This window comes from Neopsephotus bourkii, unplaced genomic scaffold (assembly GCF_033783945.1).
Source record: "Neopsephotus bourkii isolate Nb327-2 ecotype Australia unplaced genomic scaffold, CSIRO-AGI_Nbou_v1 NB_379, whole genome shotgun sequence".
Taxonomy (NCBI): domain Eukaryota; kingdom Metazoa; phylum Chordata; class Aves; order Psittaciformes; family Psittacidae; genus Neopsephotus; species Neopsephotus bourkii.
Window position 1 is genome coordinate 2093662 of NW_026900884.1, and position 20100 is coordinate 2113761.

Below are 20100 nucleotides of genomic sequence, written 5' to 3' on the forward strand. Positions count from 1 at the left end.
TGCATCTTTTATTGTCATCTCTCAAATCATGGTGAGTTTTCAACCTCATGTAACATTTTCTGAGCACCTGTATGAACAAAGCTAAGTTTAAATGCAACTTTCTGGAAAACAAGCAAACAAAACTGGTAAGGTATTTATTTCTTAACAGACTACTTGGTTCTCATTTGCCTGCTTACAGAGAAAGTAATTTGATATAAAAAAGCCTAAATTGGAATTGTACCCTCTTCAGCTGCTAAATTCTGTCATTCTCTTGCATTCTTCATAAAAGGCCACTTACAGTCCTTCAACTATGATCCCACAAATTCATGGGTCACCCTTTGCCATTTCTTGCATTTTGAGCTTCTGCACAAGGTAGGTACCTTTGCAGCTATGAGCTCATACCTGCTTTCCATATGCCACTCAGAAAACTTTACCTGATTCATGATGTTTGATTCTCCACTGTAAAAGCGTATGCACCTGCCACAGTTGTTTTAGGACCACTGAGGACAGTACATCTTCTTTCCTTCAAAGCTTCATGTGAAATGATAACATGCAGTGATTATAAAATGGACTGCTGGTATCAAGACAAAGGTTGTCCTGTAAATTACTTTGACATGGATATGTTTTTTTATATTTGCTGTAATGCACTTCACCTGAACAAGCTTCTGCAACAACAACGGCAAGGATAGTAATTTTTTAACCATGCTATCTAAACTCTGTTCAGATCTGGAAGTAAATGAGAAAGTTGTAATAGCCTAATGACTTACCTGCATGATTATTACTACTATTGGCAAAGAATAGGAAAAGAAAAAATTCTATCATAGATGGATTTAATGAGCCAGATAAGGTTATTCAGTGTTACCACAGCAATCAGACTGACTGTATGTAAAATGCTTTTCTATGAATATTTTTTCATCCTGAAGAATAATCAGTTATGCACCAATGTAGACTGACTAAGCATTCAGTATATCTTACATTACAGCCTAAACATAATGTTTGAAATCCCTCCCTTTGAAAACACTATTGCATCTGGAGTTCAGAAGTGTAGTAGATGATAAAAAAATCCCAAGATTCAGGAGGCTGAAACTCTATACCAGTTGCTTAGAAATGCAGGTGCTTAATATATGATGAACAGATATTTAGGATTTGCATAAAACTATCGTGTGAATTGCAATTAATGCCATGAAAAACAGCAGGTTTCTATCCTGATTTTCTAATCTAGTGCTGAAAACAGTAGTGAGGGTCAGTTTTCTTCTTGTGACTTCACAGTATTTGTGGAATTACTGTAGAACAAATGATTGGCAACTATGTACTACAAGGAAATAAGTGAGGAATTGTGTTGACACAGTGTAGTACATAAAACTATTGATGCAGAGTAGAAAATAGATTTCCCTAAAGTCAGTGGGAATTTTGCTAGTGGGTTCCACATTGCCAACATTTCACTGCCAGTACACAGATTTTGGCTACTTAGCAGACTTCCGGTAACTGAAGGGGGCCTATAAGGATGCTGAGGAGGGGCTCTTCATTAGGGACTGTAGTGACAGGATAAGGGGTAACGGGTTCAAACTTAAACAGGGGAAGTTTAGATTGGATACAAGGAGGAAGCTCTTTCCTGTTAGGGTGGTGAGGCACTGGAATGGGCTGCCCAGGGAAGTTGTGAATGCTCCATCCCTGGCAGTGTTTAAGGCCAGGTTGGACAGAGCCTTGGCAGGGGGGTTGGAACTACATGATTTTAAGGTCCTTTCCAACCGTAACTATTCTATGATTCTATTTTTACCTTGAATTAATGTACAGTTCATCTAATTTCCTATCCCTCCCCACTCATTTTCTCCCCTTCCTACTCTCCCTCCCTCCTTACCTCTCTTTGGTTTCTGTTCTATATCTGCTGCATCTGCCAGCAGTTAAATTTTAAAATAGATTTTTCCTTTGAAGTGCTAATGCCAGCACTGCTATTTCTATAGCAAGTAACTTCACTGACTGTTGTGGTTTTTGTTTTTACTCTTTCTTTTATGTGTTAGTATGTGCGTGTGTAGAGTGTTTTGTGGCTTTAACAGTGAAGGGTATAAAAAATGGAAAGAAAAAATCTCCTAATTAAGTTTTATAAATAAAAGTTAAATCCCAGCTGTTCTACCTCAGCCTGTGATTTTATCAGATCTCAGGAGCTAAGCAGGTTGAGCTTGTTGAGTAATTAGATAGGAGACCTCTGAGGAAAACCCAGAGTGCTGTTAAGTGGTGGCACTGAAGATTCAGTAGCTGCCACTATTCCTTTTCAGTAAGTTTTAAATCATTGCTCCTGTTGCCCTTTCTTCATCCAGCCCATCAGTGGCTATTAAACATGACATGTCTGTAGAGAACCTGTTTTACAAACAGGTACAGGTTTTTTTAGAAAACCTTTACACATTTTATTACTAGAAGGTAGGAGGATGTTCTGAAAGGGCTATTTTATACACACCCTTTACAGTCTTTAACCATCTGTTAGTGGCCAAGGATACGAAAGTAGATGAACACTAGAGACAGAGTACTGGATCTCTGATCAGTTCCAGCATGACATTTGTGTGCTTTTTTAGAAACAGAAGTTTTTTGTGTATGGAGCTATTGAGCAAGATGGTTATTTTTTGCTGTTGAATAAAATACGTGTTTATTTTAAACATCTATACTTATTTATGGTAATGACCAACTGCCCTAAGGGGACCATTATATGCTGTACACTTATTAAATAAAGAAAGCACAAAAAATGATTTCCATCGTTGCGTGTTACCCTGAAAGAGTCTGGGAGTCCTTACTGATACTGATCAGAGATGTCCATTTGAAATATTTAGGTTTTATTCTTTCAGACTGGGAATATTTCACTCGTGAGTGTGTTTCATCTTCCATGTAAGTTCTTTCATTTACATACAGGTATAGGAAAAAACCCCACTGATAAATAATCAGAAGTCACCAGTTATGTATGAACTGAGAAAATTAGTAATTTGTACTATCTGGATTATCCACAAGGTTTGCCTTGTGAAACATAATTTGAAACAACTGTTCCCTAGTCTGTATGTATGTATCAGGAATGTACTCATACTTCAGTGAGTTGAACTAAAGCTTGGTCAAAGCTTGGCGGGTTGTCTTCTTGTACAGCTGTTCCTTTGAGCTGATCCTGTTTACAAGAAACTACAAAATCCTGTCTTTCTGTAAAAGGCAATAAAGTATTCCTTCACCACTTGCTCCAAGCCACTGTCAGCTCACTCCTGCAAATGCTCTCTTCTTTTCTTAGCTTTTCTTCAAGGTTCCAGGGGGCAAATTCAAAAGACATCTGCTTACCTTCTCTCTTATTTTGTCCTAAGCTTACTGGAGAAGGGATGTAGGCATTTGGGGAAGGTTACAAACACAGAAGGTTACAATCTTCATATAAAAGAAGAGAGTTAAAAACTTTTTCTCTTGTATAATAATGCCTTTTTGATTTAGCAGGCCTTTGGGGTATTTGAATGATAGCTATATATACCAGTTTCAGCTTCCAAAACATAAGTAATCCTTATGGATACCTTAAAGGAAGGTGTGCCTCTGAAAATGTGAGGTGAGAATTCTGTAAATCAATTAATAATGATATTTATATTCATATCTGAGATTTATCACTTTGATAACAACATGTATATTTACAACTGAGATTTATCACTCTATCACATAGCTTTGTTATTGTGCCCAACGGCTTGTCAGAATTTGGGGGTTTGTAGACTATTCCCCTTAGAAGGAGGAACTGTTAATAGAGATTGATATTTTTTTCAGTGAAGTCTTGTTTCTAAAAAGCAACATTAAAAAAAAATCCTGTTTACTTGAGCACAGCAGAAATTATATATATTGAAAAACTTCTTTTTATCAAAGACTCATAGCATGGTTTGGGTTGGAAGTGACCTTAAAGATCATCTAGTTCCAACCCCCCTGCCACAGGCAGGGACACCTTCCACTAGACCAGGCTACTGAAAGCCCCATCCAACCTGGACTTGTACACCTCCACTACTATAATGTCACCTGTTCTTGCCCTCCCTTTAATCCTGAACCACAATCTCCCAGTTGGCTCCTCATCCATTCCCAGGAAAAGCTCCATGCACCCCAGCTGATCACTTACATAGAGGCCAACACCCCCTCCTGATCTCCACTGCCTCTATCTTTCTATTCTATCACTCCAGTCATAGGATCCACCCTACCACATCTCCGTAATGCAAGTAAGGTCATAGCCATGCAGATGTGTGCATGTCAGTAACTCCTCTTGTTTACTTCCCTTGTTATGTGCATTTACATAGAGGCATTTAAGTTGGGCTCCAATTAAGCTTATTTACTGGCTGGAGTAGCAGGAATTCCTTTGTGCTGCTCACGTCAGTCCATGTTCAACCCTTGGCAGTCTGTGCCAGCAGCCCAAAACCTGTCTCAGTTTTCTCCATGGTAGCTGTTCTTTGTCAGCAATTCGACATTAGCTCCTTCTACATATTGGCTGTTTCTGCATGTTTACATATATCCTACATGTCTAGCCCCTATCTGCTTCACTTTTATTTATTTCCTGCTTAAAACAGCAAAACCTCACCCACTTCGTTCACATTCTGAATGGGCTCTTTCAAGCTTTTGTTTCGTACAGACACATGTAATTGTGTTTGGGGTTTAGAGACTACAGGCATTCCAGCTACTTCTTTTTGCAAAAGAGCATAATGACTTCTTACATCTATCTTATATGAAGAGGGACAGCTATACCCAAGACCTGCAATGAGGTTTACCTGACCTATAATTTTACAGTATTATAAACCACATTTCAGCTGAAACTTCAGGACTAGCAAAACAATAAAGGTCTCTGTTCAGCATTTTGATGTACTGAGTTTTCCTCCCAGTGATCTCATGTCTGTTCCTCCAGAAGCAGGAAATGCATCAAGTTTCTGAAGGGCAAGTCTGCAAAATGTTTTATTCTTTGGCTAATTGCACAGCTTCTGGAGGAGCTTCCAAGACGGTGTACTGTAGAGAGCAGTGCTGTCTGCAACTTACGCTAGCTATTTATAGATTATTTTTGACTGTTTTCAGGGTGAGAGAACTACAAAAGCAATTTTACTTTTAGTTACAGTCTGCTCTGAGCCTGCAGAACGTCCACCTCAGGTGTACTAACCATTTGGATTAATGCCTTCTTTTGTATCGTCTTATTCCTTGCTGTGACTGTTCATTCGCCCTTCCTATTTTCCCTCTTTTCTTTCTTCAGTTCACTGCCTCTGCTGACACGTTTTAGTGCAGTGCAATGGACATATGAGTGAGGGTATTTAAAATCAAGGACAACTTTAAAAATCAGAAATAGACTATATGGCAAAATGTTTCAGCTTCAAAAATGTTCTACACCTGTTTGGATGCCCTCAGTAGCCCTTCAGAAATGACAGAATCGCTCCATTTTGGAAAAATAAATTTGTCATCTTTCAACACCACTGATGTCTTCTCAGTAACTTGTGTCTTTACTGTTAATAAGAATTTCTAACAATCGCTATGACTTCAATGAGAAAACGTCATTTAATGATAATTTAGATGTCAGGAATTACAATAATCAATTACTAAATAAACATGAGAAAAGATGCACTTCTCTGGAGTATTTCAAAGGTTGGTACTGTGTTGAATACCAGATGCTGCATATGTCAAGCCCTGAGGTTTCATATGATGAAATTCCCATCAGTTTTTTTGCAGATTAAAAGCCACATTTGTATAGATAATCTCGCTTTTTTATAAAGCTGCAAAGAAAAGGTCTTTGGAGAATGAGGAAAAGTTGAATCAGATTCACTCTTAATGAACTCTAGTGACTTGTGTACAGAAAGGGAGTTCTGCCCATTATTTTTCAGATGTTTAATTCACCTGAAAATTAACAGAAAATCAAGGCAGAAGACACTCTTTATGCCTGGAGTTTTAGTCTGTGCTTCAGACTGAAACAAATAATCATAATTCAACTGAAACCACAGTTTGTATGTAGTGTCCAGAATTAGTCATAAATCAGACCAACTTTATGAACCTTACTAGCTTAATATCTGTGGCCAAACTTTGAGTATTAAGCTTTGAATCAAACAAATGTCATATGGCCTTCAGGCCTGGATATTTCACACAGCTGTAGTACTAGCACTTGCTTCTAGTTTTACTAAATCAGGATTGATCTTACCATAAAATATTCTTTCTTCAATATAATAAATTTTCTTGAGGAAAAAAAAAATCTATAAGATCTATGTTTAAATTGTAGATAAGCTACTGTAATTAAGAATGTCATGTCAAATACCATGAAACCTCAGAGAAAATTCAGTGAATGAAATCCTAGCCCTGACAAAGGAACTAGCAGAATTTCCTTGACTTTTGTGTGATGATGATTTCATCCAAAGTCTTTGATAGAGATGGGGCAAGACTGAATGTCTAGATGTGACAGAACTGAAACTTCAAATGATCCACAGTATGAACACACATGACTTGATATTTCCAATGAATCTGTGTTCGTATAAATTCAGATATTGCAGAAGTGGAACTATGCATCCATTTGTAATAAAACTGTCCATCTTTTAATGCCAATAAGGCACCAGCAAGGAAGCTAATAATTTAGTAGAAACATAAATCTGCACTTCAATAAACAAAAACAATATAAGAAATCCAGCCTCTGAAATTTTGAATGCTTTTATAGACACAAAGGTATACAAAAGTCAGAATGACTCATAGAATCACAGAATAGTTAGGGCTGGAAAGGACCTTAAGACTGTCTAGTTCCAACCCCCCTGCCATGAACAGGGACACCTCACACTAAACCATGCCAACCAAGGCTCTGTCCAACCTGGCCTTGAACACTGACAGGGATGGAGCATTCACAACTTCCTTGGACAACTCATTCCAGTGCCTCACCACCCTTACAGTAAAGAGCTTCCTCCTTATATCCAATCTAAACTTCCCCTGTTAAAGTTTTAACCCTTTACCCCTTGTCCTATCACTACAGTCCCTAATGAAGAGTCCATCCCCAGCATCCTTATGGGCCCCCATCAGATATTGGAAGGCTGCTATGAGGTCTCCACGCAGCCTTCTCTTCTCCAGGCTGAATAGCCCCAACTTTCTCAGCCTGTCTTCATATGGGAGGTGCTCCAGTCCCCTGATCATCCTCGTGGCCCTCCTCTGGACTTGTTCCAACAGATCCATGTCCTTTTTATGTTGAGGACACCAGAACTGCACACAGTACTTCAAGTGAAGTCTCACAAGAGCAGAGTAGAAGTGCAGGATCACCTCCTTCGACCTGCTGGTCACGCTCCTTTTGATGCAGCCCAGGATATGGTTGGCTTTCTGGGCTGCGAGCATACACTGCCGGCTCATGTTCATTTTCTGCTTGACCAGCACCCCCAGCTAATACACACCTTCTTTTATGAAAAGAGATTAAAAGAAGGTCTGATTTAATTAAGTAAAAACTGAGTGTTGCATATAAATACATCGAATGATGTAGAAGAGATTAGCACTTAAGAACATTATTGATGGAGAAACAAATAAGACCATTTCTAATCAGAGGAGTGATGTTCAGGCACAGCCTTCAGTAGGAACAGTGAAACAAACAGATTTTAAGATGAACCTCTGGACTGAAGAAGTTATTAGATAATGTAGTCTGCTAAACAGCAGAATCTTCGATTGGCAATTGAGAGGTTTTACTCAGGTCACACTTTTTTTTTACTTTTTTCCTGTAAAACTGATGTACCTGAAGCTTTTGATTCTGACAAACTCTTTTTTTTTTTTTTTTCAATAAATACTAGATAAAATAGTTCTGTCTGATATGATGTAATTATATTGGAACACCAGTACTAAGTACAGTGAAGCAATATGCCGGATATAGCCAGAAGCATTGAGAACACAATGAAGAAAACTAAATCAACCTGAAAACCTGAGTTAAAAGAAAACTTTTGTTTTATCAGAATATTAATTCAGGACAAACACTTTCAAAACCTCTCTCTGACATCCTTTTGTCAAATTAATTAGGCTGTGACAAATAATGGGATGACCTCATACGCTTAATTTTAAGAGTTCTAAATTTCTTTGCTTGTGTTCTTATCCTACAGTAAGAATGGCTTGCAAAATGCACAGGAACCTTAAGAATTCACAAATGTGAAGAAAACGTGAAAATTTTGAAAATGAGGACAATTAAGATTTTTTTCTGCAGAAGGCAAATAAATAGTATTTTAAAAAAGAAAATTCAGCTGTAATTTTCAAGTGTTACTGTGCCAAATGTGTGGTCTAAATGCAAGTATTGAAGTATTAAATGGAGATATTAGTCCTGCTGCAAGTATAAACCACAATGAAACCTCAATTGTGTAGTTACAAGTAATTACTTTTGCATACAAGTAACACAAAATCTACAGCATAATGTGAAAGGAAAAATAAGAACTAAGTCTCATGCAAATGAAATTTACCACAAAAGCACTCTACCTTTCCCGTTTGTTTCCTTCTTCCTCCTTACACAGCTTTAGTCCTCATTGCTCATGATTATCTAAGGGCTTGTGACAATTTTGGGATCTCTCTGTGTAAAGTTCATGGATTCTGTTTGATATTTGGGAATCTCTATAGGTAGCTGGGTCAGATTGCAAATCCTAAAAATCCACAAGAGGTGACAGGATAAATTTTTGCTTTTAGCACACAATCGATAAAGAATTGTTAAACCTTGATAATATCCTATTCAAGTACAGTCCTTTGAAGCATGACGATGCTACCAGGTAGGCAAACCTGGTTTTATAGATGAGGTGAGGAGGTAGCAGGTAGGCGATAAATCATCTGGTTTTCCCAAACAACTAAGATAAGAGAAGTAGCTAATACAAGGTGGCTGTAAGAAGGTGTCTCTTGCTTGGTGTTGTAGACCAAATACTTATGTGAAGTATTGGAGAAGGATGGTGGACTTGCAGGGCTTCTACCTATATTTGGAGTGGAAAATAAAGACAGAGAAATCCGAAGGTTCTTCGGCCCTTAACAGCTGTTCTGAAACCCTTAAAATCTGCGTGGTTGCTTACTCCTGCTGTGAAGAAACTCACAAGTTTCAACAAATGGCATTTGAAGAAACACGTACTGCCCCTGTAAAGCTGTAAAGGTCTGGGACAAGATACGTGCCAGAGGACTGGGGAAGGAGTAGGTGTTGCTGCTTCTGCAGACCAAAGCAAGCTCACATGGACACCTATGGTGTCTTGCACGGAGAAACCCGACCCTAGCGACTGGCAAGTGGCCGAACAGTTGTTTACCAAGGCGGGGGGGGTTGGCTATCTTTGCGCAAGTGAGCCCTGTGCAACTAATGTGATCAGGGCCATACGGATGCTCAGTAGCCCTGCTGCCGTCAGGGATTCTTGCACGGCCCGGCTCATCCCCTCCGGGCTCGGCAGCACGCAGCTCGGGGCTCTGGGGCCCTTCTCCACAGCCAGGCCACCCGGCAGCGAGCAGACAAGCGAGCAGTACACCTTCCCGACCGCGGCCCCGGTGACCGAAACCCGCCCCGCGGCGCGGAGCCTTTGCAACTTGCGGTTCCTTCACCCGTCCCCGGCCGCTGCCAGCCCGGCCCCCGGGAGAGGTCCCGCTGCCGGCGGGTGGAGGCAGCGCGTGCCGCGCACGTTGAACCCTAACGGCTCACTGCGAGCGAGGAGCTGCCCTGCGGCCGGATCGCCCGGTCACCTGCCCAGAGGACATCCTTTCCCTCAGACCTCAGGCGGGGCACGGGCAGCCGCGGCGAGTTGGGCGCAGGGCGCAGCTTCCCCTCCCCTTCCTCCGCGCTGGCGGGCTCCTGCGCCGCGGGGTGAACTCCGGAGAAGGGACGTTTCTGAGCGCCCGCCCTGCCTCTCCCCAGCCCCCGCTCCCCTCCGTGCCTCCTCCTCTGGTCACTGGGACTGATGAATTAATCATGATGTGGCTGCTGTTAATGCATTTATGTGGAGCGGGCTGTGCTACCGGCTCGAGGCGTAGCGCGGACGGGTGATGGAGTGAGAGGAGTGCTGGTACCTCCGCTCCAGCTCGGAGCCACCGCCGAGCCGCCGCCGCCAGCCACACGGAGGCGAGGCCGCGGCCGCACCGCCCTGCTCTCCATGGCTCCGGAGGAGGTAATGGGAGTTAGGACTCGCTCCCCGTCTCCCAAGCAGCCTGGGAAGGGGGCAGGGCTGGCGGGGGTGTGGAGGGGTACAGCGGTGCTGGCAGGGCAGTTTTAACTTGCCGGGTGGGGGGAGCGAAACCTGCGTGTTGGTTGTGGTGAGGGGGTCCTGAGGTTCTCCAAAACCCTGCCCGTGGTTTCAAAATTGGTCGCTTGGCACCACTGTGCGGGAGCCAGGCTCACTTTTATCGCCGCTGACGCTGTCAAAAACGCTGTGGCTTCAGCAGTAACAACAGCGAGCTCCCCTCCCTCCGCCGCGCTGCCGGGTCAGCCGCTCAGTGCGAGAAATTAAACGCTGTTAATCCATTAGCTTCATCTTCCCCGCTTACGCGAGAGTGAAGAAGACTTGCTAATTAATTTGCATACGAGCGAATGATCTCTGAAGGAAGGAAAAACCCCGTTGCACCTGCTCCGCCGAGACTTGTCAGCTGAATCTGGAGGAGAGCTATAAATCATGTAAAGTGTTCGCGGTGGAGTCGGCTTCTGAGAGCTGTAGGATTATGTATCCAAATGCTGAATTTATATTTCCCACTAGGAAAAGACTGAAACTCAGGTCAGATATAAACTACATGATTTCATTTAAAACTAAACTGTAGTTATTTATTGTAATTCTAGAGGGGATTTTTTTTCTCTCTTGATTGAATAGAAAGTACTGTTAGAGCATGAAGTAATGATTTTACACGTTATAGCTTGAAATCTCTTGCAGAGTTGGAAGTGGTTGTCAGTGTAAGGATGATGCTTTGGAATCACATATGTTCTCTTATTCTTGAAACACACGGAAAAACTGAGAATAACCCGGCTGTTAAATTCTACTTTCAGTTTTTAGTCTGTACAAACCCATATTTTCTGAGATGCAGAATGGAGAAAACTTGGACTAGGGAGACCACAACTTCCATTGAAATGCCTGACCTTCTCAAATACAGCAACCAAAATCTGTGTGATGTCTGCTTTGATTATTTCCATCATTTAAAAAAAAGAATTAATTGAAAAATGTGATAAGCTACTTCCAAGAATTATGCTTACTGCTTCTAAGGCAATACTGTGATAGTTCTTGACACTTGCGTGTTAAATGAGCTGAACTGGGAAGAACTACTGTTCAGTAAGATGTTTGCATTTAGGAATATTTATTCCTGTGGCAGGTAATTTTTTAATGAAATAGAAAATGATGGTTTTAGGTTGATAAGATCGTGGTTTCACGTTGTACAAATTATTAATACTTTAGTTTTATGACATCAGTGAATGTACATACATTTGATGAGTTTTGTTGCTGGCAAAACTACACTGAGGTTTTGTAATTTCAGATGAAACTAATTGAGCGTAGGTTTAATTGCTTTAGTAGCCTAACATATTTTTGATACTATTGTAAATGGCAAATATTATAAAGTTCTTATGTTCCAATTATGTAAAAATAATTCTTTCTGATTCGAAAGATGTGTATTATGGATGGAGCCTGTACATTGCCTTAAGTCACGTCATCGGAATGAGGGAAGAGTTTTGTTCTTCAACAGCACATACGTGAATGATTTACAAGTTTCATAAGTTGTAAGCTTTATGTGTGTATATGTGTGTGGCAAAAGAGGGCTATACTAGTGAAATGAACTAATAATAACCTAGAAATCTATGAGGTAAGCAAGAACATATGAGCCAGATTAACCACTCAGTATGCTTACTTTGAAAACAGGCAGTAGTTTTCATATCACTGTTCTTAAAGCAACAAAAAAAGCAAGCCAAAAATGAGCACAGGCTGGAAATAAAAAATTTAGAAGGAGACTAGTCAGAGGGAAAAAAGCCCCACATTTGAAATGGAGTGTTTCTGTCAAATCCAAGACTGCATGGCACCGTTGAACTCACATATACAGCCATTTATGACATTTAAGGTGGAAGCCTCAGTCTGGTCTGTAACAAACCAGTTAAAGGAGATTCTGTTGAGGATTTGGTTTATCACAGAAAAAGAGATGCTAGAGGTCAAATGAGAGTCAATAAAGGTGGACTTCATCCCTGAGCTTGGAATAAGAGCAATTTGTTTTCTTTGATTCTTCTGAGTGGAAATGCTTTCATGAACAACAGTCCCTGAAGTGGCCAAAGTATACTAAGTGATGGACATTTATTGGTCTGAGATAGCACAGTAATAGAAATACTTTTTCTGTGTAACCAGCATTGCTCTGGCCAGTGCTTTGGCTATGTAGGTCGTACAGTGGTAACATGGAAGTTCTGAAAAAATAAGGGTTTAAAAAATTTTCACTGCTTAAGTTTTGGTCCAGTGTACATTTTTAAGTGAAATTTATGTTTGGCTGCTCATGTGTGGATCAGTTTACACTGGAAAAGCATTTGCTTCTTTTCTAAACTGAGAAAATCATTTGTCAGCCAGAAGGATGTAGGTAAATGTGTTTACAGTCACTAGACTTTATTGTGTCTGATAAAATGGATTGTAGGCTTGGTAACTTCAGTGAATGACACACCCACCTACCTTTTCAACATTTGCAACAGTTTGAGTGTGCTTTTTGTATCATGAAACCATAGTACTGCATGTTTCTTGATGGGCATAACTTTGAAAGGATCTGAACGGAGAAGAGTTAGCTGTCTGCAGCACTGCTTCATGTTCTCTTAATTCTATACAAATACCTGTGTGGAGTAGCTGTAGTCATGTGAATATGCTCTGTTTTCTGTAGCTGAATTACACACTGCCATAAGAAAACTTTTGACCTGCTTGTTCAATGATTAACATAAAAGTATTATGTTATGAGGAGTGCAGGTAGCTGTATGACCAAACAGAAGCTTAGGTGAAATTTTTGGATATCAACATGAATATAGAAAGAATAGTGAGGCCTGTATGCATAAAGACAGATTCCTTTTTTGGCTGTTTATATAGTAAGCAGGAATCCATTAAAGACAAATATTTAATGAAGACCTAAAGAGGCAGTATCATTTCAGTATGTTTGCAGTGCACTGCTCTGTTTAGTTGCTGATTAAATCTTTTGATCTCAAGTAGAGCTTCCAGTCATCTGCTTTGCTGCAATATTCCATAAAAACATGTAAGCTAGAGGGGTAAGGGTTTAAGCCTCAAGTCTGTTTTCTCTTTAAGATAAAAAATGTGTATAGTCCTCTCACAGTCCTCTCACAGCCCCAGTTGAACTTTAGTGGGAATAGTGAGAACAAAAAGAATGGGAAGAGGTGGGGAGCAGAACAGGGAGCAGTTCTTCACCATAGTAATTTGTGCTGAAGAAAAGGCTTTTCTGAGCTAGGCAATAATCTTATCTAATCCCAGTCATAAAGTCACCAAGTATGCTTAAAGCCAGTTAAATGCTTTGCCCTATTGCTCTTTCTGGAAAGATGTTTCAAAACCTCTGTCCTAATGCTTAGAACTTTCTTTGAACTTCCAACCAAAATATATTCTTTGATTCCTAATTTTTAATATCTCAGTATTGTTATTTCAAAACAACTCTTTTGTTGGTGTGTAGCCCTCAATAGATTACAAACATTGATCATGTGCCTGACTTGGCTTTTATGTGCTGGGATCAAACAAGCAGAGCAAGCACATTTTAATATGTTTCATAAAACAGAATAAATAGGAGGATACAGAGCTTAGTGGTGTGATTCTCCTGAATTCTGAATGTACCTCAACTGCATCAAATACCTTGTACGTGATGTGTTTCCTCAAAGTCTTGAATAATAGTGCTAATGCTGCACTTCGTCTCCTGAAAATACCAGATAGTGGTGACGATCAAACTTGTTTTATAAGTGTGCCAGGTTGGCTTAATCTTCATGCAGTAAACTAGACGTGGGGGTGTGATTTCTCTTTTCCTATTGCTCTGAAATGGTAAGACACCATGTAGTCAGAGAAATTCTATTTGTAATCATGTGGCTTCAAAGAGTTGCTAAATATTTTCCCATTTCTAATATGCCTATCCAAATAGTCCTCCAGTTTCTTCTCTAAGGTAGTGAGAGCCTCCCAGGTATGAATAGTGCTTCCTTAACCATGTTTTATCAAAGCACCTCTACTTTTTACCAGGTTCAGAGATATGAAATGAGTCTGAATAAAGATTTAAAATAAGTCCATTGAGTATGTCACTGTTAGTAAGTTTTATATCCACTTCATTTTTGTGTTATACCCAGTCTTTTACAGCTCTAAATAATGTCTAGATGATACCATATAAAATTCTTTACTGAAATCTAGAGATTGGACTCTGGGTCTCCTTTGCCTATATATTTACTTTTAAAGGTCAGTTATTCCAGACTGATATGTCTCTTTAAAGTTATGTTGAAATTGTTCTGATTTCTGAAATTGTCCTACGTATTGTTAATTACTTTTTAACTAAAAAAAACCAAAACCCCTGTTTCTCATACGTGGAGCTCTAACCTGTGGCAAATCCGTTAATAGTCCAGCGAGGAAGCATAATTTAATAGTTCAAAAGCCATTATATGTTAGCCATTGAGAACAGAGGACTGATCCAAACATTTTTTCCATTTTTTTTTTGTTTAATTATTAAACAATTGGTTTTCTTTCTTAAGTCAGCTTTGTATCCCTACTGTTTATTTCTTACCCCATTCCACCCTTACAATTACTGTCCATTCTGTTCAGCTGCTTAGGTGGTGTTCTCTTGGGACTTAACAAAAAAAAAAAGAAGTGGAATATTGTGGGATTTTCATGATGGCATGGCTAACACTTGAAAACTGAGTAATTGAATTGCCACTGAAAAGGTACTATAGAAGTGGAAAGTAGTAAATTTTTCTGCATAATTTAAAATTTACTTAGGTTATTCTGTTAAATTACAGACTGACCAATGTTTGTGATGAGTAAATTTGTTGAAATTTTTTACAGATACTGTAATTCTCTAGATACCACTTTAAGAAAACAGCTAGTTTATGTGGCTCCACAGAAGAAAATTACATCTTGCTGCTGAAAGGACTTTGAAGGCCTTTTTTCAGTTTTACATCCAAGTTTCCTTGACCTCAAAAGTGAAGCATCTCTCCAAGATTGTTTGGTTTTGTTGTTTGGGTTTTTTTTTGGCTTTGTTGTTTTTGTTGGGTTGTGGGTTGGTTTTTTGGTGTTTTTTTGTTTTGTTTTGGGTTTTTTTTGGGGGGTGTGTTTTATTTTTCCGGGGTGTCTTTCTTTTGTAGACCTTTCTTTTATGTTAAAGCAGGTTCAGTTTAGTCCTTATTTGTTCTGGTATGTGTGAAACAAGTGTCAATTACCAGAGCTTTATCAGTCTTCCTGCTGCCTAGAAAGTTTTGAATGAAAACCAGAATTGACCAGAATCTCTTGCTAATGTTGCTGCAGGACTGCACCTCCATCTCTAGCCTGAAAACTATTGCCCTTTCACACATATTTAGAAGCTTAGCTTTTCTAATTGTTTATTTAAGAACCTGTTCTGTTCCAATATTGAAGAAATTTCTGTATGGAAATAAAATGCAGTTAAGACCCCTTGGCTAAAACTGACAAATAGACTGGGAAGTTTTTTAGCCTAAAGAAAGGTAAACCCTTCACGTTAATGAAATAGGTATTTTTAATGGAAATGTGAAGTGGTAAAGCTACTAAGGAGACATACGTGCTGCAATGGCTTGTATAATTTGAGATGAAATAAGAATATTCCATTTTGCTAATTAAGTGTGGGTTTGAAATAAGTGTATTGTTTAAATGTTTCATTAAAAAAATATGTATTCTTTTGCATTAATCTTGTTGCATTTTGACATTGCAACTTTTTCAAAAACCTTTTGCTATTGTTGATTTTGCTTAATCCCCAAAGCATAACAAGATTTCCATGGAAATATGATGCTATAGTATTACTCTTACTTTGTACTTAAAATTTTTAATTGTAGATAAGAAAGCAGAGTATGCCATGTATAAGACATTGAAAATTCAGTATAGGATGTTAACATCATGCTAAATTGAAGTAGTTTGCCTTTATATATGTAATGGAACTGCTTGCACAAAAGATCAAATGAATATATAACCCCAGAATCACAGAAGTGGAAAAGTTGGAGGCAATCTCTGGAGATCTCCCTGCTCAAAACAGGCAACCTGTTTCAATGTTGGACAACACTTACATAAAAAATATTTTTTTATTGTGTTCAAATGGAATTTCTTATATTTCTGTTGATGCCTTCTGCCTCTTGTCCTTTCAGTAAGTACTGCAAAGTCAGGCTCTGTCTTCTATTCTCCCTCCCATCAGGTATTTATACATCATGACAAGATCCCTCCCAAGCCTTCTTCAAGCTAAATAATCCCAGTTCTTCCATCCTCTCTTCATGTGACAGATACTCCAATCCCTTATCATCTCTGTGACCTCTTAATAGATGTGCACCAGTATGTCAATATCCTTCTTGTACTGGGGAGCCTAGAACTGGGGACAGTACTTCAGACGCAACCTTATTAGTCCTGATGGGAAGGATCACCTCTCTCAGTTTGCTGGCAATGCTTTTGCTAGTGCAGCTCAAAAGAGTGTTGGCCTTCATTGTTCCAAGGGCACTTTGCTGGCTCAAGTTCAATTTCTTGTCCGCCAGGACCTCCCACATCTTTTTTGCCCAGTTGCTTTCCATCTGGTTGGTCCCTAGCCTTTTACTAATGCACAGGGTTATACTTCTCTGGGTGAGGAATATGCACGTCATTTTGCTGAACTTTTTCTCCAGCCTGCCGAGGTCCCTCTGAATGGCAGCACAACTACTCCCAGCTTCATATGGTCTGTCAACTTGCTGAGGGAGAACTTAGTCCCATTATTCAGGTCATTACTAAAAATGTTAAACAGCATTGGCCCCAAGATCAACCCTTTGGGAAGCACCTTTAGTACCTGGCCTCCGCTTGAATTTTGTGGCATTCATTGGAATCCTCTGAGCCCAGCAATTCCACCAGTTTTAATTTCCATACTTCATCACTAGTAATGTTGATGATTACTATTCTATGACCAGGTTAATTAACCATCCTTCTTTGTTCTGATTTAGTAGCACTGGCACGTGTGTACACACACACTAACTGATAGCTGTCCTTTTGTTTATGTTTTAGTGTATGAGTGTGAATTATCCATACTATGTGTTTGACACAGGGAAGATAATATTACTTTATACATTAGACAGACACTGCACTTTTTTGCATTAAATTTATTTCCCCTGCTCATTTTTGAGGGAGAATAACCCTTTGGGCTTGATATCATTACAGCTATTTTGAAATGTGTAGTTTTGAAACTGATTGTAAAATCCAAGTGAATTAATCGGGCAGTTGCTGAAGTTCATGGAGCCTGAACGATCTTTCATTCATTTGAAGTAATTGTATACCTTATGTTACAAAATGCAAGGACTTTTAGGTATATATTTGCTTCAGATGGAAAAGAGAAAAAAGCACCTGTATTCCACATTTCTTCTTGCTATGCCACACTCACCTGCTTTGCCAGCGGCGGTGAGTGGGAGAGACACTGGAGTACCCTTGCTTGAGATTTGTAGGATGATACTCAGAGCTCTGTTTAAGCTTGGTCTAGGATCAAGCTCTTTTGTCTCAGGAAAATTTATTCAATATTGCTTGAACAGAAGGCATTTTCTATTGGCTTATCAAGTCATCGGTGCATTTGCTTTTAGCTAAAAAGCTGTATTTTCTTTGTGTGTGCGTGCATATAAGAGTGAGGAAAATCTTTCATCAAATTAAGGCTTTCCATTTACAGAATACTGCAAAAGGTAGTACTTAAAATACTGAGGCTGCTGATTTAATTTTTTTTTCTTTTTGAAATGAAGATACAGTGTCCTGGGGATTCAGTGATGAGCTAACTATACTTTTCAGCTTAGTACCTTGACTCTGATTTTGAGAAGCAATCTAGTTTTTGCAGTTTGATTCTGAATTCATGTCCTGTAGGAACTCCATTAGAAAAATTGAAGAATTTTATTTCTCTGTGTGATTAATGCTGAGGCATCTCAGGATACCTCCAGAATCTGGGAAGAAATGGCCCTTTGCATCTAAGCTGCAGTGAACAGGTGGGAATGAAGAAAAGTGATGATGGACACTTGTGCAAGTATGGAGCTCTAGCCTTTACCTTTATTTCCAAAATCTATATAAGTGCATATGCTCATCATCTGAATTTCAGTAAAATAATTGCTTGTGTTTTTTCTTCTTTTTGCTGTTGTCTAAAATTTCCTGTTGACACTAAGTCTGTTCAACTTGGCAACGCTGAGCAAAACCTTTTCAACTGGTGCTATGAAAGGTGCGGAGATAATTAATGGGTAAAATGTTACACATTATCTGCAGAACAATGGGTATTATTTAGTATTTTTCCCTGCTATGATGCTAACCAACCATTTTGTGTATTACATAGTCATGGTTTAGACCCAGATGGTAACTCAGCACTACATAGCTGTTCACTCACCCCCACCTTTCCCCTCTGTGGGCAGGATGGAGAGAAGAATCAAAAGAATGTTAACCCCATGGGTTGAGATAAGAACAGTTTTATAACTAAAATAAAATATAGCAGTAATATACGGAATACCAATAATAGTACTAATAATAGGAAACAACAAGAGAAAAAATGAAAGAAAACACAACTGATGCACAATACAGTTGCTCACCACTCGCCAACCAATACCCAGCCTGACCCAGGCAATGGTCTGGGCCTTCCAGGTGATTCTCCCCAGTGTACATGCTTGGCACGACATGCTGTGGTATGGAATACCCCTTTGGCTAGTTTGGGTCACGTGTCCTATCTCTACTTCCTCCTGGCTTCTTGTACGCCTCCTCACTGGCAGAGCATGAGTCTGAAAAGTCCTTGATCAGAGTAAGCATTACTTAGCAACAGCTAAAACACTGGTGCGTTACCAGCGTTATTCTCTGACTAAAGCCAAAACACAGCACTGCACTAGCTGCTAGGAAGGAGAAACATAAATGCTACTGGTGAAACCAGGACATACATTTAAGTATCTGCAAGTCTTACCTTTTTGTCATCTAAAAATTGTTTAAAGGGAAAAAAGATGCAGAATTAAACTTTGCATGAACTGCAGATAGAAGAATCCTTTATTTTTGTAGGGATTGACCACAGAATATGTGTTCTAAGATTGTATTTATTTTCAATGGGATCTTAGTGGATATCTGAAAGAATTTTTCAGCAAGATAATAGGAGATAGATTGTGTTGATACACGGCAAAGTGTCAGTTAGTAGAGATACTGGTTTTTAAAGGTGAGTGAATAAAACAAACCAAATACAGAGCATACCTTTTTAGTTTGTGGATAGAGCTACTTGTGTCCTTGTCTAATTTAACATTTATATAGTGCTTACTAGGTACTATTTATAGATATTAATGATCTTCATTACACCCTCTGAAGCATGTAGGTGATCTTCTATAAATGAACAGTATAGGACCAATATATTTTAGACATAGAAATCTGATAGGAGTTTGAATTTTGATACACATTTCAAGTGTATGAAGGGCAGACTCTACCTCACAGTATCCAAAATCAGCTTTTACAAGTTATGCTTTCATTTTTAAGGAACAAAGTTACAGGGTTTTGTTCTGAATACTTGAATAACATCACGTTTCTGATAATGGAGTATAGTCAGATGTAGTTTTTCCTGAATTAATATGTTGGCTGCTACACAGAACAATTATTTAAAGGTTCATACAGAACAAAGATTGTGTCAGCTCTAGCTTCAATTTTTCTGGAAAGGTGGTTACTCATGGAAAGCAGGAGCTTGTCTTTCCTGTCTCCAGCCTCCTTGGTTGACAGACTTTCCCTACACCAACCAGTTGATAGCAATCAGTTTGAGGACTATTTCTGTAAGGAAAAGTTTCACAGCTTTAGTTCAACAGTAAGATTAAAAAGAAAGTAGCTGTCATCTATTTCCTTGGCTTAACTAGTTAAAATCATAGCCACAGAAATGCTCTATTACTCAAATAAGCTGTGCATTTTATACAGTAAACAGACCTTATTATATGAAAGGCAGGCAGTCAAGACTTGCAAACAGTAGTTTGTACCATAAAATACAAAAAAATAAAAATAAAAATCTTGACTGGAACTTCAGAATTTGCTG

The 20100-nt window shown here is 39.2% G+C and overlaps 1 protein-coding gene across 2 annotated transcripts in view; it reads left to right on the forward strand.

The window, feature by feature from the left end:
* Nucleotides 1-9715: 9715 nt before the first annotated feature.
* LOC133209987 (heparan sulfate glucosamine 3-O-sulfotransferase 1-like) overlaps nucleotides 9716-20100 on the forward strand; it is a 59337-nt gene continuing 48952 nt past the window's right edge. The window contains exon 1 of one of the 2 annotated variants that reach the window (XM_061348995.1): nucleotides 9716-10055. The gene's annotated coding sequence lies outside the window, so the exon portion shown is untranslated. The other variant, XM_061348996.1, reaches the window with a different exon arrangement.